This window comes from Ovis canadensis, chromosome 2 (assembly GCF_042477335.2).
Source record: "Ovis canadensis isolate MfBH-ARS-UI-01 breed Bighorn chromosome 2, ARS-UI_OviCan_v2, whole genome shotgun sequence".
NCBI lineage: Eukaryota > Metazoa > Chordata > Mammalia > Artiodactyla > Bovidae > Ovis > Ovis canadensis.
The window spans coordinates 134,033,428-134,045,881 of record NC_091246.1 but is presented as its reverse complement, the minus strand read 5'-3'; the positions used below and the strand labels follow the sequence as shown (position 1 = coordinate 134,045,881).

At 40.5% G+C, this 12,454-nt stretch overlaps 1 long non-coding RNA gene across 1 annotated transcript in view; it reads left to right on the top strand.

The window, feature by feature from the left end:
* The window catches only part of LOC138433812 (uncharacterized), a 50,458-nt gene extending 38,741 nt beyond the window's left edge, over positions 1-11,717 (top strand). Inside the window, exons 3-4 of the long non-coding RNA XR_011446576.1 lie at positions 6,374-6,427; positions 10,309-11,717. This is a non-coding gene — a long non-coding RNA (uncharacterized lncRNA). The remainder of the gene's footprint in view (positions 1-6,373; positions 6,428-10,308) is intronic.
* The last annotated feature ends 737 nt before the right edge of the window (positions 11,718-12,454 follow it).

Sequence of the window (12,454 nt, the reverse complement as noted above, 5' to 3'; positions counted from 1 at the left end):
TGTTACAAGTGATTCAATCTGTTCACTGTCTTGGGTTTTTCAGAGATTATCCACCTGTAGTAAATTGAAGAACCAAAAAAGGCTGTATTGTTAGAACATTTTCCAATTGGACCATTAAGTACTTTCTGGAAATTTCTTCTCTGAAAATGATGGGCATGGCATGCACTGTTCTGTTTTGAGGAGAAGATAATAATAGCAACAAAGAGACAATCATTAGGATATACGGATATTCCCACATAAACAGCATATTAATTCTCAAGGTTAAAGCACTTTAAAAAGGGTTTTACTTTTTGGAAGTTACATGGGCATAGAGAAGGGAGAATCAGGCCAATACTTATTAGTATGATTAAACTATTCTTACAAAGGGTCTAACTACAATAGAAACAAGTCATCCAGAGCCTGATTGAAGTGAGGTAATGAATATAATAAGCTTCAGAAGCAAGAGAAAACAAAGTGCTTCCAACTAGTTCAGTTTAATAAATATTAAAATTAGAGGGTGCTCATCTTGGAATATTTAGTAACATCACCATTCTCAGATGTTACTCTAAAAATTCCTACAAGTACTGTGGGACCTAGGTAAAGAGTAATTCTGATTATCCAGTTTCATTATGAACATTTCATTCCCAGGGAAGGAATAATAGAACTTGTGAAAAGTACATGCCATAAAGTCATCAGAAAGAGTATGCCTCTCTGTTTTGCAAATTCTTGATATTCTGGATGTGCTTCTTATGAGCTTAATTGCCTGAAATATGTTTGGCATGCTTTGTAATCTCTCCAAGTCAATAAAATGTTTTGTCTTTTGAACATAATTCTGTTCAGATTCAGCTAGTACAGCAGATTTCCGAATCTGATATTGAATGGTTTTAGTTCAGAGCTTTACAGACTGGGAATATTCTTGTAGTGAAAGCTACCAAGAAGGGAGATTTGCCCTATAATTGTATATTCTAAAAATCAGTCAAAACTAAAGAAATTTAGGTCAAATATCTCAAAGTGCATGTTTAGTTCCTCAGTTTTAGAAGTTGTAAAAAATATAGTTAAAATATTTTTTCTTACTACAAACCTCTTTTCAGTATATCAGGATGAACAGAATTCAGTTGAAGAAGAACAATCAGTGTATCTTTTGAGGATAAGCACTTCTGATGGATTTTGTTTTATTTAGACCTCTTCCAGCAGAATTCAGGTATGAGTCTGGAAGCTAAACGCTGGCCCACATAATCTGTGTGTCCTCCTCTAAGGAGGTTTGGTTAAGAACAGTATCTGAGCCACAAAAAGAGATTATTCCATTTTAAGGCAGTTTTGAGTTTCGGAGAAACTTTGTATCACTGCCTCTTGCTTGAATAAGGGAATCTGACAAACAGCAAAATCCACAGAAATGCTGGTCCCTCTTGAGAAACCAGTAGAAGGCAATGACCCTAAAACTCTGTACAAGGAGCAACCGAAAGAGGTCCCTGGTGATTTCTCTTGACTACTTAGAAATTCTTCAAAGTCATATCTTGTTCCTAAGAAGCAATCTCTAGGCATAGCCTGATGAGAAGCCTTGGAAGATGGCCTTCACCTGAGGGCTCATTTTTATCAGTCATTCTGGAACCTAGTACTCAGGGAAATGAACAGAAATCAAGGTCTTCTATGAAGTCAGACAAGACACTTACTCATCCCAAACATACATTTTTGAGGAGCATTAAAAAAAGAAAAAGTGGACCATTTCTATAGAGTATCTTAAATTGTCAGATCTGGAAATTTCACAAAACTAGAAATTATTTAGTCTAATCCAATAACCTCCTTTTCCTATGCCTTAAGGACTGATTTAGTGATGTAATTGCCAAGGCTTGTTTATGTGGCAGGGTGAAGTGAGTGGCCATCTGGCAAACTGCGACTTAAATTCCCATTTCCCTGCCTAATTATCAATTGTCCTTTTGAAGATTATTTCTTTCTAATAGACCTATTAAAGACATGCCCGTAACCCAGTATTGCACAGCCTTCACACATGACATCTTATGAATTCCTAAATTAACAAGTGAGATGTTTTTACAACTTTCAACAGTTTTAGCAATCTTTTCAACTTTCGATAAAGTTTTCTCTCAGTGACCGATTTTTACTCTGACTGGAGTACAGGTGAAAACTGTTTATTCCTTGCTTTTATTTCTGTGTAAAATATTTATATCATTCTAAGACACTAAGTCACAGCTGGGTTGAACATTCTCATCTTACAGACAAGCTGTGCTTTCATTGGCTTCTATTTCCAACTCCAAGGTTCAGTATCTTGGAGAAGAGACACTGGAAATGGAGCTATATGCATACATATGTGTGTGTGTGTATTTATTTATTTTTAAATAAGAATGTTTACAAAATGCTGACTCTTTGCCAGGCCTACTCACTAGCTAGCTAGTTTTCTCTTTGGTCTGAGTACCAGTGAATTTTGTGAGAGGTTGAAAATACAAATGTTAGATTTACTAATACCAGGTGTGTCCTGTGTCTCTATGGAGAAGGCAATGGCACCTCACTCCAGTTCTCTTGCCTGGAAAATCCCGTGGATGGAGGAGCCTGGTGGGCTGCCATCTATGGGGTCACACAGAGTCAGACGCGACTGAAGCGACTTAGTGACTGTGTCTCTAAATTAACCTAGTGTAAAATATTTGGGGCTTCTCAGGTGGCTCGGTGGTAAAGAATCCGCCTGCCAGTGCAGGAGATGTAGGTTCGATCCCTGGGTTGGGATGATCCCCTGGAGGTGAAAATGGTAACCCCCTCCAGTATTCTTGCCCGGAACATCCCCTGGACGGAAGAGCATGGTGGGCTACAGTTCATGGTGTTGCAAAGAATCAGACATTACTGAGCATACACACACAAGATATTTTGACAAAATATTTTTTAATTTCAGGAAGTACTTCACAATACGCCGTCTCCTCTGTCTAGTCTGTTGCAGAATTGCAAGTGGGTGACTTAGTCATCGCTGCACTTCTAGTTGTCCTCTTAGTGGCGTCCATGTCACACGCTCCCCAGTTGTCTGTCTATTTTGTTCATTCTCACAGCTTCCATGAGCTAACATGGCTAATTCTCAAATCAAATACATAACCATTGTTTTGGTCAGCAGTCACTGTATATTGGGCTTCCCTTGTGGCTCAGCTGGTAAAGAATCCACCTGTAATGCAGAAGACCCAGGGTTTGATCCCTGGGTTGGGAAGTTCTCCTGGAGAAGGGAAAGGCTATCCACTCCAGTATTCTGGCCTAGAGAATTCCATGGAATAGTCCATGGGGTTGCAAAGAGTCGGACATGACTGAGCAATTTTCACTTCACTTCATTGTACATTACACATTTCCCCAGTTAGGCCTCTCAAGGAATGTAAGATCTAGTATTGTCCTTCTATAGATGATTAATCTGAGCTCTATCTGATTCCAAAACCCAAGCTATGTTGGCTTTCAGAAACCACTGCACCTCTAGGATATTTACCAGGCAACACAAACCCACCTTACTCCAAAGCAAATGATAATCCCCCTTGGGAAAATCGGCAACAGCTCCAGATTTTACTCAACTCTGTTTCTTTTAGTGGAACCACCATCCTAGTCTGGCCTGAGATCTCAGTGTCATTTTTAATGGCTTGCTGTTTCACCATCTCTTTTTCCAGTTCAGTAGTCTGGTCCTTTCTCTGCAGCATCTCTGACAGGAGTTTTTTTTTTTTTCTGTTGCCCCTCATGCCCCAAAACCCCAACTATCTTTACCTCTTACTTGAATGCTAAATTGGTCTCTAATTTAGTGTTGTTTTTTACAATCTCTCTTTTTCCTCTGCAATTAATTTTATTTTCCTTTTCTAGCTTAAACTTAAATCACAACTCCAATTAGTCATTTAAATCCTCAGAATATTTCATAGCTTCATCACTGGCTACCAAATGAAGAACAGATGCTTCTAGCTGATAGTCAGTGTTTTCCTTTATTGTTCAGTTGCTAAGTCACGTCTGACTCTTTGAGACCCCATGGCCTGCAGCACACCAGGCTTCCCTGTCCTTTTCTATCTCCTGGAGTTTGCTCAAGCTCCTGTCCATTGAGTTGATGACGCCATCCAACCATCTCATTCTCTGTTGCCCTCTTCTCCCCCTGTCCTCAATCTTTCCCAGAATCAGGGATTTTTTTCCCAGTGAGTCGGCTCTTCACATTAGGTGGCCAGAGTATTGGAGCTTCAGTTTCAGTATTAGTTCTTCCAATGAATATTCAGAGTTGATTTTCTTTAGGATCAAACCAGTCTTCCTTTCTGATAGAGATTAGAAAACAAACAAACCTCAAACACCTGCCCTCATCAGACATATATGAAGCAAGGTTTGAGCAGAGCTTTCATCTATACTACGAACAACAACCGCATGCCAGCCTGGACATAATAAATGGCAACTGACACTCGCAGAGACAACAGGAAGTATGAGAACCTGAAGGCATCAGTAGGATCTGTACTCTGTCCAGGGGTCCACTTCTGCTCTCTCCACTGACCTGTCGGAAGGCAGGCCCAATGTTGTTGCCAGAACTTTAGATTTTTTCAAGAGAAGCCAAACTCTTAGACTTTTATATGTAATTCTCCCATTTTTTGGAGAAGGCAATGGCAGCCCGCTCCAGTACTCTTGCCTGGAAAATCCCATGGACGGAGGAGCCTAGTAGGCTGCAGTCCATGGGGTCGCTGACAGTCGGACACGACTGAATGACTTCACTTTCACTTTTCACTTTCATGCATTGAAGGAAATGGCAACCCACTCCAGTGTTCTTGCCTGGAGAATCCCAGGGACGGGGGAGCCTGGTGGGCTGCCATCTCTGGGGTTGCACAGAGTCAGACACGACTGAAGCGACTTAGCAGCAGCAGCAGCAGCAGCTCCCATTTTTAAAATATTGGTAGCTGCTTCATTACAGCTAGCTTTCACTCCCTCTCCCTCTTTCTGTGTCTCTCTTTCTGCAGTTAGAAAACAAAGCTAAACACTAACCAGGTCAAATAAATCATCGGGTAGCTGCATTCAGTTTGTGGTCTGGACATGTGCTCTCGCTGTAAGTAGCATGTTTCTCTCACTCCCCTATGTGGGCTTTATGGTCCATTGCTGACCTTTCTCCCAGCCTGACTTCTGTAGTCTTGTCTCTCTGCCTTTGTTTAGTTCTTATCTGCAGAAAAACCTCCTTTATATCCAGTCTGTTGAAGCCTTACCTCCTGTTGCAGTCTATCTCAAATTCTGTGTCCTCCACAAAGTCTCTCCTGATCCTCTCAGCCAGGCATCTCCCTTTCTTACACACTTGAGTCTCTCTTCTGCGGTCCATTTCTTCACTCTCTGCCTTGCATGTCGGCTGTTGTCACTGACCTCCTACTTGACTGGAAAATGCATGACGTAAGGACATCTCTGGAAGCTCACAGTCTTTGTCAATAGCTTCTAAATACAGCTGAACTTCAACAAATCTTATTTTGAACTTGCCAAGAATGGGAGGAAGGGTCTCTGTTTTTTGCATATTTTTGTTTCAATTTAGAAATTGCAGGTCACCTGCGTCTTATCTAAAGAAGATGGGTTCCTCTAGTCCTCTTCTTTCTTGCATAGCCAAGATAGCATTTCACCATATCTATGAAAACTCACCTTTGTAACCCAAAGTGTAACATGGCATCTGCTTGCTTTAAGGAGAAAAAACATCATTGTACAGGAACATCTTCTGGTATATGTAAAATCAATCCGAGCCAGGATCCTGTCTCAGTAATAGGATCCTAGCCCACTCCTTTCTCAATAATAAAGCTTCAGAATTGCTCATTCTTGTTCTCATTTAGAGCACGTTTATTCTTTCAGACCCTGTGAGGTATCACTCCATCTTCAGATGCAGTGCTCTGAACTTGAAGTTTCCCTGCTGTGCCATATCAAGTTCTGGACTGTGTCTACAGACCAGCAGGCCGGCTACCACATAGCCAGTGAATGACCACAGAGTACATTGGGAACTTGGTCATGCATATTTAAAAGCACTCAGCCTGAGCACATTTTTATCGATGAATAATAATAGGTGCTTTTACATACCTATAGCACCATACAGCAGTTTAAAAACAAACCTGACAGCAGCAGCAGTTAGGTCCTCAACTTTCAGGTGTAGAAAAGCCTTCACAGAAAGCAGTGCTCCTGTATAATCCTAATTCTTGTGCTCTAATCAGCTTGAGGGTTTTAGTTATAGTTTAAGAAACTTTACTCAAGCCAGGACATGCCCTAAACTATCTTCTCGCGAGCAGAGTTGCAGTTCTGTCTGTTTGTATCTAGCGTAATATACATCAAAAACTGTTAAAAATATTCGGTGTAACAGTATTCAAGAAAACCTAAAAGAAAAATACCAATCTCCCAACCACCTAACATGTAATCATTAATTTGATTTCTTGTTTCCTTTCAGTATTTCTTCAAATCTGCGAATATATTTTAACTAGTGTCAAGCATACTTTGTGTGGTAAGTACACGTTATGAACTGCAATTTTGTTTTATATTAAATATTTTTAACCCAACAAAAATGATTCAGGTATATGCCAGTGTATTGTGGCATCTTTAATGGAAAGTGATCTAGAGCTATAATAGGACCTGCATGTGTATATTCTGAGGTTTTTAGTTCCTTGAGGGATTAAGAAAAAAGTCATAAAGTAGCAATAACCTCACTAACCATATGTGTTTAGCCTCACACTTCAATAGCTTCTTATTTGCCGGTGCTAGAAACACAACCCTGCGATGAGTATGTACAATAGAGATTCATATAGAAACCAAAATACTGCAAGACAGGTGCTGGCCAGTATTCATCTTTAAATGGGTTTAACTTGTATCTCTGAAAAATTTCAGTCTTAAAGAGTAATTGACACGGATGCCTGATCAGCCAGTCCTGAGTCCCACATGGTCCAGGTGGCATTTCCTGAGGGAATACTGGGACGTCTCTGAAGTAGAGAGGCTCACAGGGATATCTCCCTTCCTTGTTGGCTTTCAATATATTGAACAGCATTACACTTTGTACACTCAGTTAAGTAGGTTTATGGATTATATTTTTTAGTTAAAAAAATAACTCACAATGGACAATTAGCTTAAAATTTCACAAAAGAAGTAGAGTGTTGAAGATAATACTGATAATAACAAGCACATTGTAACAAACACAAGAATTCTTTTGCATAATTAGTGGAGGAGAAATATATATGATGATTCATTTTAATGTATTATTAACAGCGTTTTTCACTCTCAGTAATTCGTTTCTACAGGAATTACTGTTTTTTAAAGGCTACTGCTCCAACACAAGCTTCACTGTGATGTGGGACAGCACAGAATATCTGTCTGCCTTTATGGCCAGGAGTTTTGAGGCTGTGAACGATGAATCTGGGGACCCCAAATCCCCTTGGATGGGGTGCAGCAGCTTCAGTGGGGACCTTGGGGACTCCCTGTAGCAGGCATGGGGGACATCTGCTGGGGATAGGGCGGATGCTCAACCTACTGCTGCTGTTGTTTCAGTCACGTCCAACTCTTTGCGACCTCATGAATTGCAGCACGCCAGGCCTCCCTGTCCATCACCAACTCCCGGAGTTCACTCAGATTCACGTCCATCGAGTCAGTGATGCTATCCAGCCATCTCATCCTCTGTCGTCCTCTTCTCCTCCTGCCCCCAATCCCTCCCAGCATCAATGTCTTTTCCAATGAGTCAACTCTTTGCATGAGGTGGCCAAAGTACTGGAGTTTCAACTTTAGCATCATTCCTTCCAAAGAAATCCCAGGGCTGAGCTCCTTCAGAATGGACTGGTTGGATCTCCTTGCAGCCCAAGGGACTCTCAAGAGTCTTCTCCAACACCACAGTTCAAAGGCATCAATTCTTTGGTGCTCAGCCTTCTTCACAGTCCAACTCTCACATCCATACATGACTAGTGTAGTTCTGGCCAATAGACTTTAAGAAAGACAAAGGAAATCCAGAAAGTAGAAAAAAGAAATCATAAACTACTGAAGCAAAGTAGATGGTGGGTAGTGGGTAGGAGGAGATCACATTTTTGAGAGAGAAAAAAAAATCTAGTGTTTTGCAATCTGAAAGTCAGTGTGATAGTTTATTTAAAACCTCTTAAAACTTACTAAGGGATTCCCTTTATGGCTTAGCTGGTAAAGAATCTGCCTGCAATACGGGAGACCTGGGTTTGATCCCTGGGTTGGGAAGATCCCCTGGAGAAGGGAAAGGCTACCCACTCCAATATTCTGACCTGGAGAATTCCATGGACTGTATAATCCATGGGGTGGCAAGGAGTCAGACACAAGTAAGCGACTTTCGCTTCTCCTTTTTTCATGTCTGTCCATAGGCATTGGATGGAGAAATATCTGAATACCTTTTTTTTTTCTTTGCTATATAACACATTAGTGCCTTGGGCAGCACATTCTTTCTCACTATTCCTGTAAGTAGAAGATACTCAGAGTAAAGATTAAAATATCACTTCCTCAAGAAGAACCTTTATTTTCTTTTTCAGGTACCAATCCGACTGATTCTACCTTATAAAGGCTTTTGAATATCACTCTTCTCCCCGTGTTCCTAGTTCAGGCCAGTGTGTCCTTCCTGGATTACTGCAGTAGTTTCCTAACTGGTTTTCATGTGTCCAGACTCATTCTCTCCTAGTCTATTCCAGTATCAGGACACACACCACTCTGTAATCTGGTCCTCCATGTCGCTCACATTCTTTCCCACCATCTAACGCAGTAGATGGCATGTAGAGGATAGAGAATAAATATTTCTGGTGTAAATTGAGGGATATAGGTCTTTGCCCTCTTTCCTCTTCCATTATACATGTACCACTCCAAGCTTCGCTTGAATGAGGAAGCTCTCTGGCTAAAACAGATGAGTTATGAAGCATGGCTGCAGGAGCAAGCGTGTGAAGAAACAGATACACTTATGCTCCTCAGATGAACTTGACATCACCAATTTGGAGATTATGATCAAATGCCAAGACTGTTGTCATTACCTTCCAAAAGTTCTAGGAGAGAACATTTCTGCTTTTTCATTTCTTGAATTAGTCAGTGCTGTACTGTGTAGGGGGCTTCCCTGGGGGCTCAGACAGTGAAGAATCTGCCTGCAATACAGGAGACATGGGTTCAATCTCCAGGTCAGGAAGATCCCCTGGAGAAGGGAATGGCTACCCATTCCAGTATTCTTGCCTGGTTAATTCCATGGACAGAGGAGCCTGGCGGGCTACAGTCCATGGGGTCGCAAAGAGACAGACACGACTAAACGACTATGTAGAGTGAATAATTAGCTGCAGGTTTATGAATGGTTTGTTAGGTTGATTCAAATTTATAGCTTTATGTCTTTATATTCTGTATATTAGTCTACCCATGATACTTCATTAACTTTTACTTAATTCTAAATTAAATATTTCTTGTTCAATTTCCAGGAATTTGGTTGGTCACAGTAGCAATTTTAAACTTAAAATTGCCAAGTGCAGAGCATAGTGTGTCTAAAGCTGTGCTATTCTATAACATTTTAATTTCAGTGTGGATAATCATAATTCCATAATTGCCATAAGATCATGGCATCTGGTCCCATCACTTCATGGCAAATAGATGGAGAAACAGTGGAAACAGTGTCAGACTTTATTTTTGGGGCTCCAAAATCACTGCAGATGGTGACGGCAGCCGTGAAATTAAAAGACGCTTACTCCTTGGAAGGAAAGTTATGACCAACCTAGATAGTATGTTCAAAAGCAGAGACATTACTTTGCCAGCGAAGATCTGTCTAGTCAAGGCTATGATTTTCCAGTGGTCATGTATGGATGTGAGAGTTGGACTATAAAGAAAGCTGAGTGCTGAAGAATTGATGCTTTTGAACTGTAGTGTTGGAGAAGACTCTTGAGAGTCTCTTGGACTGCAAGGAGGTCCAACCAGTCCATCCTAAAGGAAATCAGTCCTGAATATTCATTGGAAGGACTGATGCTGAAGCTGAAACTCTAGTATTTGGCCACCTGATGCGAAGAACTGACTCATTAGTAAAGACCCTGATCCTGGGTAATATTGAAGGCAGGAGGAGAAGGGGATGACAGAGAATGGGGTGGTTGGATGGTATCACTGATTCAATGGGCATGAGTTTGAGTAAACTCTGGGAGTTGGTGATGGACAGGGAAGCTGGCATGCTGCAGTCCATTTGGTCACAAAGAGTTGGACACGACTGAGCAACTGAATTGAATCATAATTAGATGAACAAATTTCAAAAGTTTCTTGAGTCTTTTAAAAAGAAATTTTGTGCATACATTTTCTGATTATTTAAACAAATGGAAATGTGCTTATATTTTAAAATTTAACATTATACTTCTCCTGATTTTTCCTTATCACTAGGAACATGGAGCACGTGGCATGTGCAGAACTTCAGTCGCTCAGTCCTGTCTGACTCTTTGCAACCCATGGACTACAGCATGCCAGGCCTCCCTGTCCATCAGCAACTCCCAGAGCTTTCTCAAACACATGTCCATCAAATCAGTGATGCCATCCAACCACCCCATCCTCTGTTGCCCCGTTCTCCTCCTGCCTTCAATCTTTCCCAGGATCAGGGACTTTACTAATGAGTCAGTTCTTCGCATCAGGTGGCCAAAGTATTGGAGTTTCAGCTTCAGCATCAGTCCTTCCAATGAATATTCAGGACTGATTTCCTTTAGGATGGACTGGTTGGATCTCCTTGCAGTCCAAAGGACTCTCAAGAGTCTTTGCCAACACCACAGTTCAAAAGCATCAATTCTTCAGCACTTAGCTTTCTTTATAGTCCAACTCTCACATCCATACATGACTACTGGGAAAACCATAGCTTTGACTAGATGGACCTTTGTCGGCAAAGTAATTTGTAAATAGAGTAATTTGTAATTTGTAAAGCAAAGTAATTGTGCAGCAGTTAGTGACTCACACAATAAAGGTTGTTGGCAAGAAGAAAAAGAAAGGAAAATAATTTCTCTAGTTTTTTAAAAATTGTGTTTGTTATTTCTGTTATCAGCTTCCCAAGCCCTTGGTGAATCGTTGAAGGCATCAGCAATAGTTTCAAAACAAATTTTGAAAAACGGTATTGTGATCTGATATGCATTGTCAAGATTTTTCCTGAGATTAACTTCATGTTTATTGTCCAGATGTATTTCTTTTGTATAAAATAATTATTCCTTTATCCCATTTTTTTATTTTTTCCTTGTTGATTTGTATGACTTGGTGTATTCTTGATACTGTCACCTTCCATGCCTTTTGTCATTTTGTAGCTAGTTTTACCCTTTTCTTTAAGTGTCTTTTAATTGTAATATGATTTTAACTATCAATATCTTTCTTTATGAATTAAGCCATTTATACATGAACATGCACACACGTATTAAAACCTGATATTTAACCTGCAAGTGAAGTCACTTAGTTGTGTCTGACTCTTTGCAACCCCATGGACTGTAGCCCACCAGGTTCCTCCATACATGGAATTTTCCAGGCAAGAGTACTGGAGAGGGTTGCCATTTCATTCTCCAGGGGATCTTCTCAACCCAGGGATAGAACCTGGGTCTCCCAAATTGCAGGCAGATGCTTTACCATCTGAGTCACCAGGGAATATACATGTGAGTTATATGCATATTTATAAGTGTTATTTTAATGATTCTAAACCTCATTATTTGAAAAACCTATTATTTGTTGGGTGGGGGAAAACAAAACATTTATACCACATTGATTGCAAGTGATCTTCTGAGTAGAGATTTGTCCAATAAAAAATAATCTTCATATTGAATAAATAGTGCATTTTACATTTATTTATTATATGCAAAACTCCAACTACAAAGATTCTTCTGATACTTTCCTGTTTATCCCAGGCCAAAAAATTACACACAATGACAATGTATATTCTCTCTAGAGATAATATCGTCTGATAATTACCTGACATTTGTAGGCAGATGTCTAGTGATGGATCCAAAATGTAAGAAATCACTTCATATTATCTTTTGAGTCACAACATAAATGCCAGAACATAAAAATCATAGCACTGGCTAATTACCAGACACTGTTCGAAGCATCTCATAGGCATTAATCTGTATAGTTCTCACAGCCTCTCTATGAGGTGTGCACCACCGTCCCCACTTATGTATGATAGAACTGATAGAGGTCAAACAACTCGCCCTGGTTGTCCTGGAAAATGCTGGAGCTAGAATCTGAATACAGGCTTACTGGGGCACTTTGGAAAACAAAAGCAACTGCTGCTCAAAACTCCTTGGACTATAGGTGTAACCAGGCAGGGGGTTGGTACCAACCAATCTGTGTGGCCACCTAGCCGTGAAACATCTTCCAAGGATTTTTATCCCTTTGGAAACATAATCTTTGTGGTTTTTGGCATCCTTTAATATGTGAACATAGCTAGTCCTTTTCCTTGTTGCTTTGAGGAGTCATCCGCACCTTGAGGCCCCAGAGCCAAGCAGGACTCAGCACCTGGCGTCCTGCCAGGGTGGGCCTCATAGACTCCTTGCTCTGTTTTCTC